Source organism: Macaca nemestrina, chromosome 10 (assembly GCF_043159975.1).
Source record: "Macaca nemestrina isolate mMacNem1 chromosome 10, mMacNem.hap1, whole genome shotgun sequence".
In the NCBI taxonomy this organism is placed as follows: Eukaryota; Metazoa; Chordata; class Mammalia; order Primates; family Cercopithecidae; genus Macaca; species Macaca nemestrina.
The window spans coordinates 4,922,813-4,947,731 of NC_092134.1; the positions used below are offsets into that span (position 1 = coordinate 4,922,813).

The 24,919-nt window shown below is 43.4% G+C and overlaps 1 long non-coding RNA gene across 1 annotated transcript in view; it reads left to right on the forward strand.

The window, feature by feature from the left end:
* Nucleotides 1-12,887, forward strand: part of LOC105493334 (uncharacterized) — a 30,769-nt gene extending 17,882 nt beyond the window's left edge. Inside the window, exons 4-5 of the long non-coding RNA XR_011608470.1 lie at nucleotides 12,004-12,131; nucleotides 12,571-12,887. This is a non-coding gene — a long non-coding RNA (uncharacterized lncRNA). The remainder of the gene's footprint in view (nucleotides 1-12,003; nucleotides 12,132-12,570) is intronic.
* Nucleotides 12,888-24,919: the final 12,032 nt, after the last annotated feature.

Here is a 24,919-nt window from a genome sequence, read left to right on the forward strand (position 1 = left end):
AAAAATTGTAAAAGGAAAAGAGCTTTCTGAGTCTCCTTGTCATTACCTGAGAAAAGATTCTGTGACATTTTGGGTTGTATTTTTCTTCCTGAACCATTTCCAGACTTTCTGGAATGCACAAAGGCCACCAATGACTTGCGTGATCAATAAGGAGAAGGGAAAAAGGGGATTACTCTTTGGGTTTCCGGGATATGTTGAACAAATGCTAGAAGAAAAATGAGCCAAGGAAACAGCTTTGTAGTTTGGATTACAGCAGTGCGCAGTAGGGGTACTGGGCCGTTGGCTGGCCTACCTTGCCCACACACACATGCTGGGGAACCTGGAGGCTCTGACAGGGCAGCAGGTCCAGGACCTGGGCCCAGATTGGCAGATGGAGCAGCGGCAGAAAGATGAACAGTCATGAAGGCAGCAGCTGCCCAAGAGAGAGAAAGGGCTCATGTGAGCAGCACGTGGACAAGCCATGGGCAGCCAGCTGGCCTGTCAGTCCACAGAGTCCATTTCTGTGACATCTGTACAAAGATAGAACCTCGTCTGTAGTTATTACCAAATAAAAGCATTTGCATGGAAATTTTACTAAAGTATATTATGGACTTAGAGGAGCCTTCTGAGTTAGAACCTCTTGTTTTGAAAACTGTTGAACATTGCAAAGTAAATATCCACAGGTTAGATATAGACATTGAACTGAAAGATCATTGCATTCAGTGGGAAATAACTCTATTTTCATGTGATGCTTTGGATGAACCAGTCATTAACAAAGAAACAATTTAAAATAAAGTTTTTTTAACTGACAATGGAGCAGTAGAATATGTTTTGAATCATAAACAAATCATGAAGCCACTTTTCACATTTTTTAAGATCCCTGTAAGGTACAGGAGATGTCTAAGGAAACATTAACATGCCATTGCGTTAATTCTCATTTAAAATTAAATCCAGACTGACACAAAATCGAGGTATATAAATATTTAAATTTTTAAGAAAAATCATTCTGCAAGTATCATCAGCTCATGATGTACTAAAACATATATTTCACAATAATTTTCCAGAAATGTATCTCAAATTTGTTGTAGCCTATAAAGTATTCTTAATTGCTCCAGTAACGGCTGCATCAGCAGAAAGATCCTTCTCAAAATTAAAAATTATCAAAAATCATTTGCATTTTCCAAAAGCAACTGACATCTCTTTCAATTATATAGATGGAAAATGAAATTGCCAAAAGTATAAATTTTGATGATCTAATAAGTGAATTTGCAAAAAGGCAACCAGAAGAATTTATGATCAATCAATATGTCATCTTATCAAGTATTTTTTTGTATTGTATGCTGTCATGACATCCTATTTTATTGACTGATTGATTTAATTGAAAACTAATAATTGTATGTGTTTTGGAGTACAATGTGAAGTTTGATCTATGTATACATTGTAGAAAGATTCAATCAAACCCATGAACATATCCATCACATTATCAACTTATAATTTTTTGTGGTGAGAACATTGAAAAGTTATTATTTTAACAATTTTGAAATATGCATGATTATTATCTGTGGTCATCATGCAATGTAATAGACCATTAAATCTATTCTTCCAGTCTAACTAAAACTCATACCCTTAGATCACCATCTCTCCTTTCTTCATTCCTGCCCTGCCCCAGCCTCCAGCAACCATCTTTCTTCTCTCTCTTTATGAGATCGACTTTTTTAGATTTCACATGTAAGTGAGGCAGTATTTGTTTTTCTGTGCCTGGCTTAATATCACTTAAAATAATGTTCTTTCCATCCATCCATGTTGTTACAAATGACATAATACCCTTTTATTAAAGGCTGTGTCATATTGTATACATATTGAGTATACGTATCATATTTTAAATTTATTCATCCATATGACACCTTTTTTCCCTGAAATGGAGTCTCGCTGTGTTGCCCAGGCTGGAGGGCAGTAGCGTGATCTCGGTTCATTGCAATGTCTGCCTCCTGGGTTCAAGTGATTCTCCTGCCTCAGCCTCCCAAGTAGCTGGGATTACAGGCACCTGCTACCACGCCCGGCTAATTTTTGTATTTTTAGTATTTTTAGAAGAGACAGGGTTTCACCATATTGGTCAGGCTAGTCTCGATCTCCTGACCTCAGGTGATTTGCCCTCCTCAGCCTTCCAAAGTACTTGGATTACAGGCATGAGCCACCACGCCTGGCCAACACCATATATATGTGTGCGTGTATATATATACACACATATATATGTGTGTGTGCATATATATATATATATATATGTTTTACAGGTAATATGTTTTTAAAGGAAAGAGCTTTATATTTTAATACCTTTGGCTTCACTTTTCTCCTACTTTCTGTACAAGGAACTCTCAGCACCACAATGTGCATCTTAGAAATGGAGACTCATCATAGCTGTTGGATGGTGATTGAACCTGGGCTTCCAAAATGCAACAGGAGGCTCTCCCAGTGTGAAGGCAGTGTCTCTGGCATACATGAGCTGCAACTGTCAACCACCCAAGACTTCAAAGCGCTTAGAAAACCACCCCCATGCTTTGCCTTGATCCCTTAAGAGGCATTAGAACATGTATCCTCCAATTGCAGAGTCCCTGCACCTTGAATCAAACCTGCGCACCCCCTCCCCTCCTTCTGCCTCTTTATCCTTCATCTTAGACATGTCAGTGGGAGGACGAGGTGCTGTGCCTATCCTGGGAGAGAAATTTGTGGATAGGATCGTGAACAACTACATTTTGTTTCTCTCCCCTGTTAACTGAAATTTTACACAATGTGCTAAGAGTTTCATGCCTGAAACACAGGCCAGCTCTTTCTCCCTGGGTTAGCATTAACTAGTATCTTACTATGCCTGAGGATGTTTTAAGACAAACCTCCCCAACGACGCCTGAAAATCCCATCTTGAGTGATTAAATTTTCACATCTGTAAAAGCGAAATACTTCATAGCACCTATCTCATGGGGTTTTTGTTCAATTAAAGCACTATTGCAGGTGAGATGATGGATGATACCGTGTCTAATATTTTCACTATTATTTTACAATTATATGGTATTAGCCTGGCCATGCAAATACGTGTGTAAGCTCTGTGACTTCCCACTAGTGGCAAGTGAGTTCTTAAGAATGTTGCTTTCTTTTTGTGTCTTTGCTGGTGCAAATGGTTTCAAATGAAGATGGTCTAATCTAAAGCCTGCTGATTTCCATATCTATGAAATAAAAGGGAGAGCAAAAGTTTCTCTCTGAAATAGACTTGTATATAAACCATCAGCTCCTATGTTTTTGTTGTGTTCTATTTTTGCAATTCTCTTTCATATTGGGGAAAAAGTGGTTATTTTGTATTCTACACATTGGCATCCACTTCATGGCATTTATATATTTTGATACATGGAACATTTTATTTTTAAAATTATGGATGAATGAATTAAGCCTTTCTCATATCATGTCAAATTGCTTCACTTTTGGAAGAAAACAGGCAGAAGATGTTTGTGCCCTAACCCTTTGTGTCTTTGGAAGATTACAACACTCTCCTAGTTATACCGGAAGCCTCTCTGATGGATTCTGTATTATTATCATTATTAACTTTTAGTTCTTGATTTTTTGGGGATACATAGTAGGCATGTATATTTATGGAGTACATGAGATATTTTGGTACAGGTATTTGCATGGATTCTATTTTTTTTTTTGAGACAGAGTCTCACTCTGTTGTCCAGGCTGGAGTGCAGTGGCATGATCTCGGCTCACTGCAACCTCCGCCTCCTGGGTTCAAGCGATTGCCCTGCCTCAGCCTCCTGAGTAGCTGGGACTATAGGAGTGTGCCACCACACCTAGCTAAATCTGCAATCTGCATGGATTCTTAAAGATGGAAGCAGAGACTGGATCCTTGTTCCCCAAACCCACTTGCCTTCCTTCCTGGTTATGTTTTATTTCCAGTCCCCATGAAGTTCACTGTGGTCATGGGACTGGTTTCCAGCCAGCGGCAGGGGAGCAGACACGGTGGCACTGCCATCCTAGACCAACCTGTGTGAAGCTCCCATCCATGATCCTGCGTGTTCCATCCTCCTCCACCTGCTCAGTGCCCAGCAACCCTGGAACCTCAGAAGCCATATGTTAGAATGAAGGAGCCAAAGATGGGAGAGCCTGTCCCCCAAATATCTCCTGGAGGAAAGCCATTCACCAAGGGCATTGGCTTTGAAATTTCTCAGTGGGAAATAAACTTCCCACCATATATATATATGTATATATATATATGTATATGTATATCTATATCTATATCTATATATCTATATCTATGTCTATGTCTATATCTATATATCTATGTCTATGTCTATATCTATGTCTATGTCTATATCTATGTCTATATCTATGCCTATATCTATATCTATATCTATGTCTATGTCTATGTCTATATCTATATCTATGTCTATGTCTATATCTATATCTATGTCTATATCTGTCTGTATCTATATCTATGTCTATATCTATATCTATATCTATGTCTGTCTATATCTATATCTATGTCTATATCTATGTCTATGTCTATATTTATGTCTATGTCTATGTCTATGTCTATGTCTATGTCTATATCTATGTCTATATCTATATCTATATCTATGTCTATGTCTATATCTATGTCTATATCTATATCTATGTCTATATCTATATATCTATATCTATGTCTATATCTATATCTATATGTCTATATCTATATCTATATCTATATCTATATCTATATGTCTATATCTATATCTATATCTATGTCTATATCTGGTTTTGATTGTTTGTCTCATTTTACAGAATTGGAACCAAGGCTTTGGTTTCTAAGTAATAGAGACTCTTTCTTTTTTTTTTTTTGAGACGGAGTCTTGCTCTGTCGCCCAGGCTGGAGTGCAGTGGCGCGATCTCGGCTCACTGCAAGCTCCACCTCCCGGGTTCAACCAATTCTCCTGCCTCAGCCTCCTGAATAGCTGGGACTACAGGCGCCCGCCACCAGGCTAATTTTTTGTGTCTTTTAGTAGAGACAGGGTTTCACCGTGTTAGCCAAGATGGTCTCGATCTCCTGACCTCGTGATCCGCCCACCTTGGCCTCCCAAAATGCTGTGATTACAGGCTTGAGCCACTGCATCCGGCCGTAATGGAGACTCTTTCAGTTCAGTTGCTGACTTTGATTCTTTTGGCCAGCACACCAATTGTTTCTTAACGTTTTCTCCTATCAGTTCCAAAAAGTGATCAGTGGGATGATTAAGGGATGCCGGGAGCACCAGAAACATTTCAATCATTATCCCTCGCTGATGCCGCAAACAGACACAGTGGTGGGGAGGCATTTGGGAGTGTTATGTCTCAAGTGATCATCTCCATTGGGTTTTGGCCACGGGATCCCAGCACTGGGTTGAAACAGAGTAGGCACTTACGCAGCATACTGCTAATCAAAAATTGACCTGGCATCTACACTGTCAAAGAATTTTTATCAAACACTTGGGAAGTATTTTTTCAGCTGTTTGCTAAGGGGAAAGCCTTCTTTTGCTTGACTTTTCAGGGATTCTCTGGAACCAGCTCAAATGATTATTTTTTTCTTTTACCTAAAATGGCAAGACTTTAAATAGATATTTCCTTTAATAATGTATTACCTATTAAAAAAAATGATGCCATATGGCCGGGCATGGCGGCTCATGCCTGTAATCCCAGCACTTTGGGAGGCCAAGGCAGGTGGACCACTTGAGCTCAGGAATTCAGGGTCAGCCTGGCCAACGTGGTTAAACTCTGTCTCTACAGTAAGTACAGAAAATTAGCCAGGCATGGTGGCACACACCTGTAGTACTGGCTACTTGAGAGGCCAAGGCAGGAAATCCGCTTGAGTCTGGGAGGGGGAGGTTGCAATGAGCTAAGATTGTGCCATTGTACTCCAACCTGGCTGTTGGGTGTAAAATCCTGTCTCAAAAAAAAAAAAAAAAAAAAAAAAAAAAAAGAAAAGAAAAAAGATATCTTACGGATGAATAGATTTAAGATTTAAAATGTGATATGTACGCACTTTTTTTAACCTAAAATATCAAAGAACATGCAAGTTAATAGAAAAATAATGCAGGTTTGGATGATCATGTTATTAGAAAGGAATGCTTAGTATCTTCTGTGCAACTGTAGAGATACAAACCCTAGTTCTTATCTCTGCATAGAGAACTAAGGACACCCCCTGCCCCCACCTCCATCTCTCAAATGAGCACAAACTCTGCAAGGCATCCAGACTCCTGTGCTATGATGTTGCTCTGGGCTTGCTTCATTCCTTTCCATTTCTGGTTTACACAGAGGGGAGCAACTCAATTTATCATCTCTTGGGCCAAAGCATCCATTTGCGGCTATCTATTTATAGACATGTCTAGCAGTATCCTAGGCCTGGCTGATTCTGGAGGGAACTGAATGATAACAGCCAAAGAGTCCCCAAAGAACTGCTCAGTTCCTCTGTGCACGCCCAACAGAAGCGTGTCTCCCCTTTTCCATCTATACAAAAATAGGTCCTGTGAGACTCTTTCCCATTAGGTTGGGTTTTGTGGACGATAATATAGCCGACAACATAGGCTATATTATCAGAAGAACTTTGGGTTTTAGAGGAGATTTCTTAATATTTTTTAACCTTGAGAACACCCCTCCTGGAGAAATGAACATTCAAAGCTAATTCCCCAGAGAGTTTCTGGCTTTCCAAGAACTTTGGGAAAAACAGGAAACGTTATCACTGTTGATTCACCAGGCAGAGCCGCCTTCTGCAGTTGACGGTCCTAACAGGCCAACCCTCTCCTGAATAGAAATGGCTTCAGGCTGTTTTCATGTATATGACTAAAATTATACTCTGGGGAATAACTTTTAGTGATTGTTTTATTGCCTATTTTCCTTCTCCTCATCGCAGCAGAAACACAGCTGTCTGTTCATTGCTTCAGGAGATTATGAAACAGGGAGGAAAACAGAGGTGCCCTTCAACTCTTAATAACATGGTTAAAGAGTCTAGGGCAAGCTTAGCCAACCCATGGCCCAACAGAAATTCGTAAACTTTCTGAAAACACGATGACTTTTTTTTTTTTTTAGCTCATTGGCTATGGTCGGTGTTAGTGTATATGTTATGTGTGGCCCCCAAAAATTCTCGTTCCATTACGCCCCTGAGAAGCCAAAATATTGGACACCCCCAGTCTAGGGCTTAGGAGACCTTAACCATATGAGTAGCCAACACTTGCAAAGTGCTGGGCACAGCTCTAAGCCCTTTATGTTTATTAACTAATCACATTTTCACAACATTAAAAGAAGTACTCTTACTATGTGGAAGTAGACAAAGACCAAAGACACAGGTCCTTCATCCAGATCTCACTAAAACAAGGGAGTCAGCCACCATGGTTCATGTTGGGCAGAGATGCAAAGGCAGGCAGACAAGAGGGAAAGATTTATAGAGAAAAAAAGGAAGACTTCCGGTGTGCCCAGATTGGAGGCTACCAGCCTGCAAAGTTAGGTGTGGGATATAATTAGAAGCAGCACATATTCCAGGATTATTCTGGGGTCCATATTTGGGTGCTGCCTCTGGTTGATCTTGAGTAGAAAGTGAGGGCAAACATGACCAAGTCCTGACTATCCTGCACTGATTGCTGAGACTGTAGCTTGCTTTCCTGGGCTGGTCTTTGCAGAGGAAGTGGGTCACCATTCTAATGTCATATGTGGTCCTGCCACTGTCCATTTTTATATTCAGTCTTCAACCCTATCATCCTCATACTGCAGATGAAATTGACACGGAGAGGGAGAAAGGAACTTGCTCAAGTTTGCACAGCTAGTAGCTGCCCAGCTAGGACCTGAGCACAGGCAACCCTGTATCGAAGCTGGAGTTCTGAGGGACGGCACTGCCCCATCTCCAGATAACCCGGCGGCTGCTGACGGATACCCCCATTCACCTGATCGGATACTGGAATCATAATCTATTGTTTGCTGTTTAGTAATCATGATGTGCATAAATGAGCGTGCTGATAAAGGTTGCGTGGCTTGTAATAAACAAGGAGCTGATTCCAGGCTGCTTAGGATTATTCGTTGTGAAGAGGATGATGTGTGTGCATTAACTTTGCTTGTCGCTGGCTCAATCTGGTCTAACGGCAAAGCAATTTTGTCATAGACATGGAGGCATCCTGGCCAAGCCTGAGCCTCTTTACTCTAAGTGCATTAGAGCCCTGTCTGTGCCTTTGTTAAATAAACAACCTCCATCCTCACTAAGCCATGATTTACATACCTAAAAATTCAATAGTGCACATACATAAGCATTAGAAATCCCACAAAAGTACCCTTCAGGCTTCTGTCAAGCTCAGCCACATTTTTATAATGGTGCCTTCAGTAAAGGATTGTGCGTCTTATTTTTGCAGCATGTTTTTAAGTTTGTTGACATCAAAGTGGTTTTAAAGGCAATTCTTAATATTCTTTTCCTCTCCTTTTAGATGTGTTTTTTCAATCACATCTTCCCACTGAATCGGTAAACATCGAAGCCTTCTGACGAGGCCACTTAATTATCAGCTGCACTGGCTGGAAACACTCCTTTATCAGCACAGAGCCTGTTTCTTTTGTGCGGGCAGTGAGGGTCCCCGAAAAGGCTGCTGCTCCTGCGTTAATTACTGTTGGGAACCAACTCTTAGACCATGCAATTATTTCAGTGCTTCTGAAGGCTTGCCTGTTATTGTGGCTGGATTATCTTGGCATTAAATTGCTGTCCCATCAGCCCACCAATCCTCCAAAGAGATTGTGCTTGAGACTCAAGAAGCGATAAGCAAATAAGTGACTTTCTGTGAGTGTACACGAGCTGCCTGCATCCAGGCTCCCGAGGAACAATAACATCGGAGTGCTCTGTGTGTTCATCCCTTCAACGGCAATGGGGTAACTTGGTGCCTGCAACCACCAGGACAAATGCAACGCATGGGAGGCCTGCCCCAGGGGAGGCCTTAGAAGTTAAGCTCTTGAGGTCATTCAGAGCTGATGGTTTTTCTGATTTGGGAATTAGAAAGCTAAGAGACACAGAAGAGAGAGAGAGAGAGAGTGAAAACTAAATGTGTTCCCTGATTCAGTGCTGGGGAAGGGAATTCGTAAGAAGTAAAATCTGAAGGATCAAGAGAGAAGCATGCTGGGCTTCTCTCTTGATGGCTCATGCCTGTAATCCCAGCACTTTGGGAGGCCAAGGTGGGAGGAGTTCTTGAGAGCAGGAGTTTACAACCAGCCTGGGCAACATGGTGAGATCCTGTCTCTACAAAAAATAAAAAAATTAGCTGGGCATGGTGGTATGTGACTATGGTCAGGAAGCTGAAGTAGGAGGATTGCTTGAGCTGGGATCATGCCACTGCACTCCAGCCTGGGTGACAGAGTGAGACCATGTCTTGAGAGAGAGAGAGAGAGAGAGAGAGAGAGAGAGAGAACAGGAACATTGTGAAACTACAAAGGATAGGGTATTTTTTTTTCCCTTTCTTTTTTTCAGTATTTCCTAATGATTTGGCAGTAACATGAACTATTTGTCTGGTTAAAAAAAAAATGATTAAAATGAAATCTCTCTTGTGTCACCTTACATCCCTATCATCCTTACCAACCACTCTTCCCTTTTCCACTCTCTCGGGGCCCTGGGGAGGGGCCCTTCATCTTCACGGCTGGTGCCTCATAGTCACAAGGGGGCTGAAGAGTCCCCTCACCATAACTGAGTCACACAGAGAAAAGAAATGGGGGAGAACCCATAGGTTTCCCTGTTTCCTGGAGTTCTCTCCCAGAAGCTTCCTGGCAACTGTCCAGTTTATACCCTTAGGTCCCTTGACCGCCCCAGGAGTACAGGAAGCCAGGGCAGTGAGGGCCCAACAAAGGGGACCGGTCTGAAAGGTGGATGTTCACAGACAGTGTCCACACGCGGCTGCTGAGCATGGAGTCTGGAGATAAGGGTTGACTGCAGTTGACACAACAAGTGTTGGCCGCTACCTTCACTATTCCCTCATTTAGAACCCCCCAAACCCAGGTTCCCCCCTCCAGTGTGGACTCAGCCCTCCCTCCTGTGCCCACATTCACATGGAACCTCCATCCCTCAGCTTCTGGCGCCCAAGGCAAAAGCCTGAGGAGCACAGCCATTCCACGTGACTCTGATACTTATATTATGCTGATTGTGTAGCTTTGTGTTTTTTTTTTTTTTTTTTTGGACAGGGTCTTGCTCTGTTGCCCAGGCTGAAGTGCAGTGGTGCAATCATGGCTCACTGGAGACTCGAGCTCCTGTCTCAAATGATCCTCACACCTCAGTCTCCTGAGTAGCTGGGACTTCAGGCGTGCACCACCACACTCAGCTCATTTTTGTATTTTGTTGTAGAGAGTGGATTTCACCCTGTTGTCCAGGCTGGTCTTGAACTTCTGGCCTCATTTATCCATCTGCCTTGACCTCCCAGAATGCTGGGATGACAGGCATGAGCCACTGTGCCTGGCCAATTGTATGGTTTTTGATGAGCCCACACAAGACTCTTCAGAAGACCTTTGGGTTTTAGATGAGATTCCTTAAATTCTGTTTTTCTAATGTAAACCCCTCCCAGATTAATGAACATTCAAAACTACTTCCTCAGGGAGTTTATGGCTTTCCAAGAACTTTGGGAAAAAGAGGAAGAGTTGCCACTGTTTTGATTGACCAAGAAGCACTGTCTTCTGCAGTTGACCGTCCCGACAGGCCATCCTCATCCCTGTGGGCTCAGGCTTATGCTCAGATGCCTGGCATCCCACCATTGGCAGCTGCCTGCCCTCAACACTGCCCTGGCTGGATTTCCGCTTTAGAAGCAAATGCAGCATCTGCAGGAACGGGAAGGAAAGTAACACAAATGACTCTGACATATCTCACAGTGACCTCAGGGACGCTTCATTCCTGGTGGGGTCAATGGACAGAGAATCTTGGATGCAGAGGAAGGATCACTAGAGCCACAGCTGATGTTGGGTTTGGATTCTACAAACAGCACAGAGGGAGAAACTGAGATGGTCAAAATAACTGAATAAAACTGAATAAACCCAACAGAAGAGTCATCCTTCTCAGGTGGATGCACAGCTGCTAATGTTTGTTGTAGGCACAGGTTGAGGGCACATGCTGTGTGAAAAATACAAATCTTTAAATATTAGAATAACACAATACAGAGAATGATGCTACCAGCAGGAGAGGCCCCAGAAACTGCAGCCAAATGTAGATGTCTCATCCCACTCCCCAGGGCAGAAGACTGAGCATTAATGAAATTATGTATTTCTTGTTCTAAGTTCTCTCTCCAGTTGAGCCATAAGTACTTAAGTTATATTTGGTTGAGAGTAACGTTGTTCCATTGGATGGTGTAGTAGTCTGTTCTCCTGCTACTATAAAGATACTATCCAATATTGGGTAATTTATAAACAAAGGAGGTGTAATTGACTTGCAGTTCTTCATGGCTGAGGAGGCCACAGGAAACTAAAAATCATGGAAGAAGGGGAAGCAGGCACATCTTACATGGCAGCAGGTGAGAGAGAGAGAAAGAAAGAGAGAGAGTAAACGCATGAAGGAGGAACTGTCAAACACTTGTAAAACCATCAGATCTTGTGAGAACTCACTCAGTCTCACAAGAACAGCATGGGGGAAACCGCCCCTGTGATCATATAATCTCCCACCAGGTCTCTCCCGCAACTCCTGGGGATTACAATTCAAGATGAGATTTGGGTGGGGACACAAAGCCTAACCATGTCAGATGGATTGGGGAAGAATTTTAACGAAAACCAACCAAGCAACCAACAAACAGAGCAGGAGCTGTGAGTGGGAGGCGGAGGACCCTCACTCCGATTTACTAAAATCATAGAACAGCAGATCCAAAGAAGGCATCAGGGTCCTTTTGCTCAGTCCTGCCGCCCCCACCTTGACCTGAGATTCTATCCCCAACAGCCCTTTCCAGAGCATGAAGATTTTGCAAAGTGGAGAGAATGATACAAAATCACTTGATGATAAATACTGGAGGTGGCTGAAATAACTCTTGTGTATTCTTTGTTTTTAAGGAGCTGCTTTAGGATGAAAGATGAGGCTTGCTTTTTCTTTCTCCTAGAAGTCAGCATTTTACATGATTCTGGGAGGGAAGAAAGGAGACAGGAACCAAGGAGCCTGAGTGGGGATTTGCCTACCGCTGGTAAGGCCCTGCCTCCACTCTGAGCTGTTGCCAGGCCATGAGCGAGCCTGCTGTGCTTATGCAACACGTTGAAAGGTGTTTGGTTTCTCATCTGCACCCGTTCATCCCATCTCACCTGGACCCTTTCTCATCCCAGGGGCTGGCCATATGCTGTGTTTTGACTCAGGCCAGGAACGTTGCAGCAGAGAGAAAGGAGTTTCTTTGATTTTTAAAATTTGGGGAAGGAACAGTGAATCGTCAGAGCACTAGAAAAATGTTTATTAGGAGCCACAATTCCTGCCTCAAAAAAATAGAAAAGAATTTATTCTGTTGGAGGTAACAGTAAAATAGGACAGTGAGAAGAATTGGGAGAATATGATGAGCATGACTGAGAGGCACGGGTTCTAAAGGACCCCAGGAAAAGGGTGCAAATGCCTCCCCTTGCCTTGTTTATTCCTAGGGCAGCGAGGCTCGCGTAAGGAAGGCTTTTCAGAGGGAGTGTTGGAAGGAGTCCTAAGGGAGTCTTCCTCACCCAGGAAGTCTTCCTCACTGGGTGAGCCCCAACCTGCTGGACCTGAACAGAATTCGCCCAACAGGGGATCCTGATTGACTGAGGTCTCCTAATTCCAATTCATCTACGCCAGATTCTCCCAGAATGTCATCATCATCACTGAATCCCTTTCCACCGACACAACGCCTGGAAGAACATAAACACTGGGAGGATAAATATCAATGAAATAATAATAAAATAAACTTTCTTTGGTGGCCAGAGGGAAAGAGAACGCCTACCCATTTCCCCCCAACCCCGCCACCCCTTGCAGGATTTCTTTTAGAAAACTAGTATTTGTAAATGATTTTCCTACCTATTGGAGATGTGTGCCAACCTTTTTAAAGGCCAAGTGAGCCTCTTTGTTTAACTACTCTAGGCATGAGTCTTGGAGGGGTTGTGGTCATCTTTTTGGGATCTGAACATTCATTCACAGCTGTCACCTTGTGTCCTTGTGTCTGAGGGTATTGACCTAGGTGCATGGCTGCCAGAAGTAACTTCCTGCTTGTCACAAAAATGCAATCTCCTGCCTGCCCCTGATTCTCCCCAGTCCCGGCTTTGGATAAAGACAATTAATATGAATGTGATGAATTGCATCTTTCTGGCTATATAAAAAAGGGAGATTTATTTCCATTTTTGACTCTAAAACTTTGAGTTTGTTTGTTAACACAGCAAAACAATTCTTTCTGATCAAATCATCTACACACAGGTGCATGCAGGTATCTTACAAAAATGGAATCATGAACACTTAATCCTTTTTATCAGCTTTGTTTCCCAATGAAGTATCTCCTAGACACATTTTCTACTTACTTCTTGATTCATTCACATATTTATTTACAAAATATTATTGAACAAGATTATTATAGATGATGGTAAAATAACAGTAAATAAAGAAACCAATGACAATTCCAATTGATACAGGCAGTCATTTAAAAATGTATTCACCCAGACTCTTCTCATCTTGTTTGCAGATTGTCGTTGGAAACGCATTTTGCCCAACTTTTTTATTCTTAAGGGAAAAAGTATAGAAAGAAAGCTGCTCATTATTTGGATTCTTTCAGATACAAGTTTGACTTTGACATAGATTCATGTTCAGTTAATTCAAGAAATAAATTCATAAATAAAATACAGGATCAGACCAGTCTTCCTTGTCATGCTTTGAAGGAAATGTTTCCCATAAAGGTATGTACCTGATCTGTGATTAAAGAAATTGGTATTCCAATTTAGTTACCTGTTATTTTTTAAATGTAGTTGCTTTAGGGTTAATATAGAAGGTTAGGCTGGGCGCGGTGTCTCATGCCTGTGATCCCAGCACTTTGGGAGGCAGAGGTGGGCAGATCACGAGGTCAGGAGATCGAGATCATCCTGGCTAACATGGTGAAACCCTGTCTCTACTAAAAATACAAAAAGTTAGCCGGGCGTGCTGGCAGGTGCCTGTAGTCCCAGCTACTCAGGAGGCTGAGGCAGGAGAATGGTGTGAACCCGGGAGGTGGAGCTTGCAGTGAGCTGAGATCACGCCACTGCACTTCAGCCTGGGCGACAGAGCGAGACTCCATCTTGAAAAAATATATACATATATGGTTAAAAAAATACCATTTTCTCAGTACCTTAAGGTTTTTGAAAGCCCAGGTAAAAGGGCACTGAATGCTTTAACTTAGCATTGCAAATAGATAATGGAAACAGAAGGGTGAGGTCTGATTATTTAATAGAACTGATAAATTCTGAGCAACTTTTTACTCCTCTATCTCAAAGGAGGTGGGTTTTTCTGTTGTTTTTTCTTTAGTTTTGTTGTTTCTGATTTTTTAATCTAAGGAAAGAATTTAGTCAGCTGAGAGCAGGCATTAAGAAATGCAATAAATTTTTTTTTTTTTTTTTTTTTTTTTGAGACAGAGTCTCACTCTGCTATCCAGGCTGTAGTGTAGCAATGTGATCTCGGCTTATTGCAACCTCCCCCTCCCAGATTCAAGCAAATCGCCTGCCTGAGCCTCCTGAGTAGCTGGAATTACAGGCTTGCACCACCATGCCTGGCTAATTTTTGCATTTTTAGTAGAGATGGGGTTTCACCATGTTGGCCAGGCTGGTCTTGAACTCCTGACCTCAGGTGATCTGCCTGCCTCAGATTTCAGGCATGAGCCACCGTGCCTGGCCTGCAATCAAATGCTTTATGGTTGCAATGAAGCAGGTGATGGGTGATAGGACACGTATCTTGGTCTGTAAAGTTTCAAGGAAAAAATAATAACAACAGGTAGGATTGCCCTAAAAGGATTGTGTAGTCCTGGTGTTCTTTCATATTCTTTTTTGTGGTTTGACTTATCCAGGAACCTACGCATATTTGGGAACCTAGCATTCATTACAGACAAGGTAACTTATAAATGGCTTCACATTTAGACTCTTGACGATCTCCAAGTGACCTTGTATATACAGAGTATTGAGGAAAACTCTCCACAGAACATAAAGCTACTTTCTTATGACCGGAGCATATCCACATAAGGTAATATTTTAGATAGATCTATAATAATGCATAACAGTACTGTATCATAGTGTAACCACCCAAGGGGTCCACCTTGCCTAGACAGAGCTGATTCATCAAGACAGGGGAATTACAATAGAGAAAGAGTAATTCATGCAGAGCCAGCTGTGTGGAGACCTAAGTTGTATTATTGCTCAGATCAGTATTACTCCCCAGGTATTCAGGGAGTAGAGTTTTTAAGGATAACTTGGTGGGTGGGGGGAAGCCAGTGAGCCAGGAGTGCTGATTGGTCAGGGATGAAATCACAGTGAGCCAGGAGTGCTGATTGGTCGGGGATGAAATCACAGTGAGCCAGGAGTGCTGACTGGTCAGGGATGAAATCACAATGAGCCAGGAGTGCTGATTGGTCAGGGATGAAATCACAGGGAGTCGGAGCTGTCTTCTTGGGCTGAGTCAGTTCCTGGGTGGGGGTCACAAGATCAGATGAGCCAGTTTATCAATCTGGGTGGTGCCAGCTGATCCATCAAGTGCAGGGTCTGCAAAATGTCTCAAGCACCGACCTTAGGGGCAGTTTAGGGAGGGTCCGAATCTTGTAGCCTCCAGCTGCATGATTCCTAAACCATAATTTCTAATCTTGTGGCTAATGTGAGTCCTACAAAAGCAATCTAGTCCTCAGGCAAGAAGGAGGTCTGCTTTGAGAAAGGACTGTTAAGTCCTATAAATTAAGTTTCTCCCCAAGTTAGTTCAGCCTACACCCAGGAATGAACAAGGACAGCTTGGAGGTTAGAAGCAAGATGGGGTCGGTTAAGTTAGATCTCTTTCACTGAGTCTGTCATAATTTTGCCAAGGCAGTTTCAATAGTATCATATTGTGAGTGTGTGTGTGTGTGTCTGTTAAAAAATCTGATTGAGCTCATCTTCAACCTTACAGGCCATGACATATTTGAACGTATGTGTAACTTAAATTCACACTAAGCAAATCTGCAGCTCTTACCTAATAAACATCACTAGGGAGTATTAATGTCTCACAGCGTCTCTATAAGCATTACCACCTCCCGCTTTGCTCATGTTGCTACCTGTTTCAGTTGAACGGGAGACTTCCCTAGCCTTGTTCTTTACTTCTCAGGAGGTCAAGGCTTGTCATGGTCCAGGAAAGAAACAATCCTTCTATTGTGCTATCCTGACTTTATTTACCAACGTCTCCAACCTCTTGCAGGTAGCAAGTTGCATCTCTTCTACACTGGGACCTGCAACTCGGCAGCCTTGCATGTATTCTTTCTGGCAGAAGTTGCTGGTCAAATGGAATCACCTCTGTTGGTTTGTGGACAAGATACAGCCAATGACCATGCTTTATTTGAGGCACATGTGGCAAGTGTTTTTAATGGGAGATTTTCCATTAATGTATGAGTTTTTGTGTTAATGAAGAATCTAAATATTGGGATTATCTGGACTATATCGCAGGCTGTCAACACTAAGCTACAGTTACTGCATGAGCAGGCTACTTCACTTATTTATGTTGCCAGGCTGGGCTGCTGTGGACATTAGAGGTTGTCATTCTTGCTAACAACAGTATGCTAAGTTGTTACAAAATTACACAACAGTAGCATTAGTGATAAATCTGCTAAGAGTCTAGAGTCCTTTGGCATGCCAAAGAAATATGGTTGAGGGGCCTGGCATGGTGGCTCATGCCTGTAATCTTAGCACTTTGGGAGGCTGAGGTGGTGGAATCATGAGGTCAAGAGATCGAGAACATCCTGGCCAATATGATGAAACTCTGTCTCTACTAAAAATACAAAAATTAGCCGAGTGTGGTGGCGTGCACCTGTAGTCCCACTACTCGGGAGGCTGAGGAAGGAGAATCACTTGAACCCAGGAGGCAGAGGTTGCAGTGAGCTGAGACCACACCACTGCACTCCAGCCTGGGTGATAGAATGAGACTGCATCTCAAAAAAAAAAAAAAAAAAAAAAAGGAAAAAGAAAAGAAATATGGTTGAGGATATTTGGAGTAGTTCAATATGTTCTTTTTTAAAAAGCTTTTTATTAACACTTAAAAATAACGATAGATTTACAGGAAGTTGCAAAGTGGTAGAGAGAGGTCCTGTGTACCCATTACTCTGGTTCCCAGGGGGTTCCATCTTCCGGAATGATAGTATGATATCAATGCAAGGAAACTGGCATTGATGCAACGTGTGTGTGAAGTTCAGTCATTTTATCTGTAAACCAGAAAGTGTCTGAGACTGGTGTTAATCAGTTTAGAAGTTTATTTTGCCAAGGTTGAGGATATACCTGTGACAGCCTCAGGAGGTCCTGAGAACATGTGTCCAAGGTGGTTGGGCTACAGGTTTTGGTTTTAAATATTTTAGGGAGACGCAAGACATCAACCAATATGTGTAAGATGTACATCAGTTCCCACCAAAAATTCAGGACAGCTCAAAGTGGGAGGCGGCGGTGTTCCAGGTCATAAGTGGATTCAAAGATTTTCTGACTGGTAGTTGGTTGAAATTGTTTATCTAAAGACCTGGAATCGATAGAAAGGAACATCTGGGTTCAGATAAGGGGTTGTGGAAGCCAAGGTTCTTGTGGTGTAGATGCTGCCTCCAGGTAGCAGGCTTCAGAGAGAGCAGATTTAAAAGTTTATTATCAGACTTACAAAGGTACCAGAATCTTAGCTGATTCTCTCCTGGATCAGGAAAAAGTCCTGGAAAGGGAAGGGGATTCTCTACAAAATGTAGATTTTTTCCCGCAAGAGACAGCTTTGCAGGGCCATTTCAAAATATGTCAAATAAATCTATTTTGGGGTGCAATATTTTGCTTTCTTTTAGGGCTTGCTATCTGTCATGTGGGTATTTTATTGCCACAAAGAGTCTGCTTTGTCAGTCTGAAGGTGTGTTTTAAAGTTAATGCCAATCAGCTGTGCCTGAATCCCAAAGGGAGGAGGGTTTAGTGAGGTGAGTCTGACCCCCTAATTCCCATCATGGCCTGAATTAGTGTTTCAAAAATTTGGTTGAGCTCATTCTGAATCTTGGTGGCCATGGCATATTTGAAAGTATGTATAACTTAACTTCGTACTAAGCAAATCAGCAGCACTTAACTCACAAACATCAATATGCAATATTAAGATTAACTTGGGAACATTAAGAAATATTAATATTGATGTTAACTTAGGAACAAGGGTTGACTTAGGAACACCCTTGGCTGAGAGAAGGGATTTAGTCAATTGCTTGAGGGGCCTTCGCATTTTAATTATGGCTTACATTCCCTGCATGTGAGTTCATGTAACCAGCACCACATCCAGGACACAGCACTGAATCACGCACACAAAGCTGTCCTCACGTCTCTCCTACTCCCCATCGTTCTGGACTCCTGGCAGCCACTCACCTGTCCCTCTCTATGCTTTCAAGAACGTCGTATCAGTGAATCACTCAGGGTGTGACCTTCGGGGACTGGCTGTTTTCACTCAGCCTAATGCCTTTGAGATCCATCCAAGCTGTTGTGCCAAGAGTTCCATCCTTTTCATCGCTAAGTCGAATTTCATGGAGGGGGTACCACAGTTTGCGTAACTACTCATCTGTTGAAGAACACCTGGGCTGCTCCAGTTTGGAGAAACATTACCCAGCCTGCCGTCGTAGTCAGGCGTCGTGCAGTGACAGAAACCAGCCTAGTGAAGAAACACCAGTTGGCCGGGTGCGGTGGCTCACGCCTGTAATCCCAGTACTTCGGGAGGCCGAGGTGGGCAGATCACGAGGTCAGGAGTTCGAGACCAGCCTGGCCAACATGGTGAAACCCTGTCTCTACTAAAAATACAAAAATTAGCTGGGTGTGGTGGTATGCACCTGTAATCCCAGCTACACAGGAAGCTGAGGCAGGAGAATCACTTGAGCCTGGGAGGTGGAGGTTGCAGTGAGCCAAGATCACACCACTACACTCCAGCCTGGGCAACAGAGCAAGACTCTGTCTCAAAAAAAGAAAGAAGAGAAAAACACCAATCATCAGTCAACAAACAGACCCCTTCAGTTCCCACCCATCTGCATGTGCAGCACAGAAACAAGAGATTGCATCCCAGGTTTAGCAACAAAGTAGAGAAAAAACATTAACTAAAACCATATTAAGCTACACAAAAACCTGTGCACAATTGCTCACAGAAGCTTTATGTGTAAAACCCCAAGCTGGAAATAGTCCAGTGTCTCCCAGGCCTTTCTGTGAATAATAAAGAGGATGGAAGATTTGAATTTGTACAAAAAGCACCTTCCTAATGCTGCTTTCTGCTCTCTGAAATGACGTACAGGAGCCCAGTTAGAACACGAGGGGATTTTCCAGGTCCCGGGAGGGATTCGCGGCTACATCGAGCACTGAACTATGACTTTCTATCTGAAGGCCATTCTCCACCGATGCCCTATTTTCATCTGCTTGTTGTTTCCAGTGGGCAGGCGGGACAAACACCCATTAGCTTTGTAAATTCCACTGGACTCCTTCAGCCAGTGGCTTGGTTCCAGATAATGGGGATCACAGAGCTTTTCCAGCAAATGTAAACACATGCAGAGGACACAAAGCACTGGATTTGTGGAGCAGACATTATCAACAGAGGGAGGGTCACACACAACCACATCAGTAGCTGTGTGTCTGAAAATTGTAGTAAGCTGGCCACTCCTGAAATCCCTTTTAATATTTTACATGTACAGAAAACACTGCCATGTTCTTGTTGGAATCCAATGGTGATGAGTCATAAATCACTTTAGCTCTGAACTCACTTCGGTGCAGAGCCTGTTGTCATAGGGTGCTAATACATTTTTACTCATTCAGATCCTCCCAACATCCCAAGCAGGTGGGTGATATTATTACTCCTGCTTTGCAGATGAGGACAGGGAGTCACAGAGTGGTCAATAACTTGCAGAGGGTCACACGGCCAGTGAGTAGGAAAGCAGGAATGAATGAAGCAGGCTGCAGAGGGTCACATGGCCAGCAAGCGGGAAAGCAGGAATGAATGAAGCAGGCTTCATTAACATGCACCGTCACTCCCAATGTGCACCAGGATGCCATCCTCAGAACCAGTGCAAGGACAGGTGAGCACAGCTATTGCACATGAAATGTGACATAGTTAAGGAACTAGCCTGATGCTGGGTGACATCTTCCTGTTGTCAGCCACTGGGTGCATTTATTTTCTATTGAGGGACTGATATTTCCTGGAATTCCAGTCCAACCTCCCTGGTTTTGCTGAACGTGATACGCCAAAGCAAAAAGCAAATAAGAGATCCAAGACGCATTTTGACGTGGTCAAGTAATTCCAAGAAATGTTGACTCGCTGGCTCTCCTGGGACCTTATGCTTCTTGCCAACTTCAAGCCTCCTTCATTTCCTTGATAAGGAAATTTTCTGGGATAAAGAATTGTCTTAAAAACATAACCTTTCTGCCAGGCGTGGTGGCTCACGCCTGCAATCCCAGCACTTTGGGAGGCTGAGGCGGGTGGATCACGAGGTCAGGAGATTGAACCATCCTGGCTTAACACAGTGAAAACCCATCTCCACTAAAAATACAAAAATAAGCTGGGCGTGGTGGCGGGCACCTGTAGTCCCAGCTACTAGGGAGGCCGAGGCAGGAGAACAGCATGAACCTGGGAGGCAGAGGTTGCAGTGAGCTGAAATTGCACTACTGCTCTCCAGCCTGGGTGACAGAGAGAGACTCTGTCTCAAACAAACAAACAAACAAAAAAACAAAAAACAAACAAACAAAAAACATAACCTTTCCATTTTGATGGAGTGCTGGTTTGTTGAAGAGGTGATGTCACTATGCTGGTGAGGGTTGGCAGAGAGAGGAGTGCCTGGAAGGAAATTGGGGAGTGAGCTAGCCGGAGACGCATATAGAGAAGCCAGGGCTTAAGCTTGATGTGCCTAGAACACCCAGGACTCTTCTGTGCCCCACCACAGAGACTGAGCCAGACCTCAGAAGGGCCTCTCTCGCTATCTGACGTGCCTGCTCCCCCTTTGCCTGAGCCAGACCTCAGAAGGGCCTCTCTCGCTATCTGACGTGCCTGCTCCCCCTTTGCCTTCCACCATGATTAGGAGCTTCCTTAAGTCTTCACCAGAAGCAGATGCTGTTGCCAGGTTTATACAGCCTAGAGGACTGTGAGACAAATAAACCTCATTTCTTGATCATTTTTTTATTTCAAAAGACCTCAGAAGGGTCCCTATGTGGGATTCTTTGGGGTCTGGAATAGATACAGGAACCCGCTCAACCTGGATCCAAGTGAACATAAGAAAAGGGCTGCTACATACAGTTGTGAAGGTTGTGCACTGCACAAGAGTTCTCAGCTCAAGGGGTAAGTGGAAATGAAATCTAGCTTGTGTTCTAGTTGCCAAACCAAGGACCCAGGCTTAAGCTGTAGCTTTGCTGTCACCAACCTCTCTCCCACCTTGACACATCTGCTGCTTGGGAAGCGCAGTGATTTCTTGGATTGGTAAATCTGAGGAAGTAAAATGAAGGTGCTAGGCTCAGTTCCATCCTTCCTCATGGAATCTGCTGTGCACAGAGGGCTTGTGCCCTGCTCTGCTTTGGCAGGTGCACATCTCACCTGGGCTCACTTGGTCCAGCCTGCCTGACTCCAGCGTTTCCTATTAGCCTGTCCATTTGCCTACTACTGCTCCAACCAACTACTCCACCATGGCCTCTGCATTATTTTCCTATCAATCACTGCTGTGACAAATGACCACCCACGTAGCAGCTCAAAACAACTCAACTGTATGATCTCAAGGTTTTGGAGGTCAGAAGACTAAAGTCAGTCATCAGTGCTGTGCTCCTTCTGGAGGCTCCAGGGGAGAATTCACTTCCTTGCCTCCTCCAGCTATTCAGGGCTGCCCACGTTCCTTGGCTCATGGCCCCTTCCTTTATCTTCAAAGCCAGCAATGTCTCACCTCTCCGTGCCTTTCTTCCACAGTTACATCCCCGCCCCCACATCCTCTGCTTCTTCTCTCACTTGAGGACACTGGGATTACACTGGATGCCCCTGGAGCACTTTCCCACAGCTGATCAGCAACCCTCCTTGGAACTCCAATTCCCCTTTTCCATGTGACTTAACATACTCACGGGTTTCAGGGATTAGGGTGTGAGTATTTTTACAGGGGGTGCATCTTTAGCATTTTTCTACCTACTTGAGGCTTTATTAGTAATTAAGGCAATATTTTCCTCTCATCTTTAATCTTTTGTATATTTCAACTTGTTCAGAACCCAGACTAAGAAGGATAGGAAGGAAGGAAGGAAGGAAGGAAGGAAGGAGGGAAGGAGGGCAGGAAGGAAGGAAAGGAGGAAAGAAGAAAGGAAGGAAAAAAAGACAGAGAAAGAAAAAGAAAGAAAATAAGGAAAGAAAGAAAGAAATCTGTTACTTAGTAGGGCACATCTTAGAGGCCCCTAACAAAGATGGCAGCCAGACTCTGATGGACTCCAAATTTCAGATGAAGGAATCTGAGCTCCTTCACTCTCTGGATTCCCCTACACTGTTTTACACAAAATAAAAGCTTCATCAATATTTGTAATAGTTAACGGTGATGGCAAAGTCTTACAGGCGAGCGTCCCAAAATGCAGAGCTGCTGAAAGAACCAAGGACAGAACTCAGGGAGCTCAAAAATCCACTGAATATGTCTCCTTGTTAACAAGATGCTGCCAAAGTCTAAATCTGGAATCTTGCAAAGGGAAGGAGAGAGAGAGACAGAGAGAGAGAGAGCGACAGACAGAGAGTTGTCTAATTAAATGAACAAACATGCGTTGCGTTCTACTGGAGACAATGGCATGCAACAGACAAACACAATAAGATGCCAATCACGGTTTATTTCCCCAAAGCAGGGCTTTGTTTTTAGCACTTGTCAAAAATAGATTCCCATTTACGAGTACTTTGCTGTCAATAAAAATCCATTTTCAGCACGAAGTTTCCTCTCTCCCAGCTCAACATGTGGATTCGGAAGAGAAAAGAATGTTCTACTTAAAAATAGCAGCGCCTTCCTCTGTTTTTCTCTTTTCTTATTCCTGCCCTCCCTCGTGTTCTGTTTCCAGTCATATTATCTCCCTGGGCTTTTCTGTGAGCGAACCTATTTTCCTGGGGTGAGGAGGGAGCTCCTTTCATGGGACTGAAGAGCTTCCAGAATCCACAGAAGGTGCTGTCAGTAATGAAGCAAAAATGTTATGGACGCTGCAGGAAGCAAGAAAGCCCAACATAACAGTAATGCGCAGAACTCACGGGTCTCCAAGTGGGACAAACCCACCAGAAATGTCCCGTGCCAAGAACAGAAGCAAGGAAAGGTGCGCTGTGAAGGAAAGAAAGAGAAAAGCACTTTCCGTTCTCCAACAACAGAAGTGACACTACACTTTTCAAATTCACAAGTTTCCAGATGTGTTCAAAGGCAACACTGGATCCCAGAGTTCGGTCTGCCTCAAAGGTGATGCAAAGCAGGTGGAACTGCCTTCTCTTTTCAGGTCTTGTGTGCTGGCCTGGAGCGTCGCAATGTTTGTCCTTTCTGGCCGAGTGCAGTGGCTCACGCCTGTATCCCAGCACTTTGGGAGGCTGAGGCGGGTGGATCACGAGGTCAGGAGATCGAGACCGTCCTGGCTAACAAGGTGAAACCCTGTCTCTACTAAAAATACAAAAAATTAGCTGGGTGTGGTGGTGGGCATCTGTAGTCCCAGTTACTCAGGAGGCTGAGGCAGGAGAATTGTTTGAACCCGGGAGGCGGAGCTTGCAGTGAGCCAAGATCGTGTCACTGCACTCCAGCCTGGGTGACAGAGCGAGACTCTGTCTCAAAAAAAAAGAATGCTTGTCCATTCCTTAGCATGTCCTATGCAGAACATTAAATAATGGGTCAATGATTCAAATTCTGAAGTTAGCATTTGTAACCCTGATGTGGTCGCATCAATTTTTGCTGAGCTCTTGGCCGCATTGTGTGTTATGTGACTGGCCGTCCGATGAGATGCAGACTCTCTGTGGTTTCTTGAATCTGGGGAATTGCTTAGAATAGTTTTTCACTTGTCTGTAATAATGGGCTTTAAAAATTAGTCTATATTATTTCCATATTTTAAGGAGTTTATATGCAAAAAAATAAGCAAACAAAGAATTGCAGAGCAATATGATACATGTCTTTTACCAGGGGATTAAAAGAACTGCATATTCATTGGGGTTCTTGCTTTCAAGAAATGAGAATTGCAAATTAACATGAATATAAGAGTCTCTATTAGCTCTCATAGTGGTTTTAGCCCCTCAACATTCTTGACTCTGCTCTTATTTTTGTGAGTTCCTTTCCTGCTCAGTCTCTCCCCTTGAGATTACCCAGAAAGTCTTTAGGGCTACAGCATCAGCAAGTCCAGAGTGAGAATTTTTTTCTCACTTCTTATTAGTTCTGCAAAAGTCTTGAAACTGAGTTTCATTGGCTATGACTGAGACATGGGCCTGAACCAATTACTGAGGCTGCAAAGTGAATTGTTCTCACGGGTCACACAGGCTTCACACTCCCACTCCTGAAGCCAGACGGTAGGTGGGGTATGGTGGGCGGGGGTCAGGTCCATCCTCACTGTATATACTGAGGAATGTGTACTTGGACAGACGGCACAGCACACAAACAAATATAGAAGCAGACATAAAGCAGATGCTCCATAAACGCTAACACAATAGTCTCTGCTCTCAGGAACTTCAAAGCTCTTAAGGAAGCTAGCAAAAATGCAGGCCTCTTTGTGATGAGAAGTGTACCGAGCACTGAAGGAGAGGGTGAAGAATGCTAGTGTATGTTTCAGTTAGGATGATTTCAAAAGCAGGTACGAA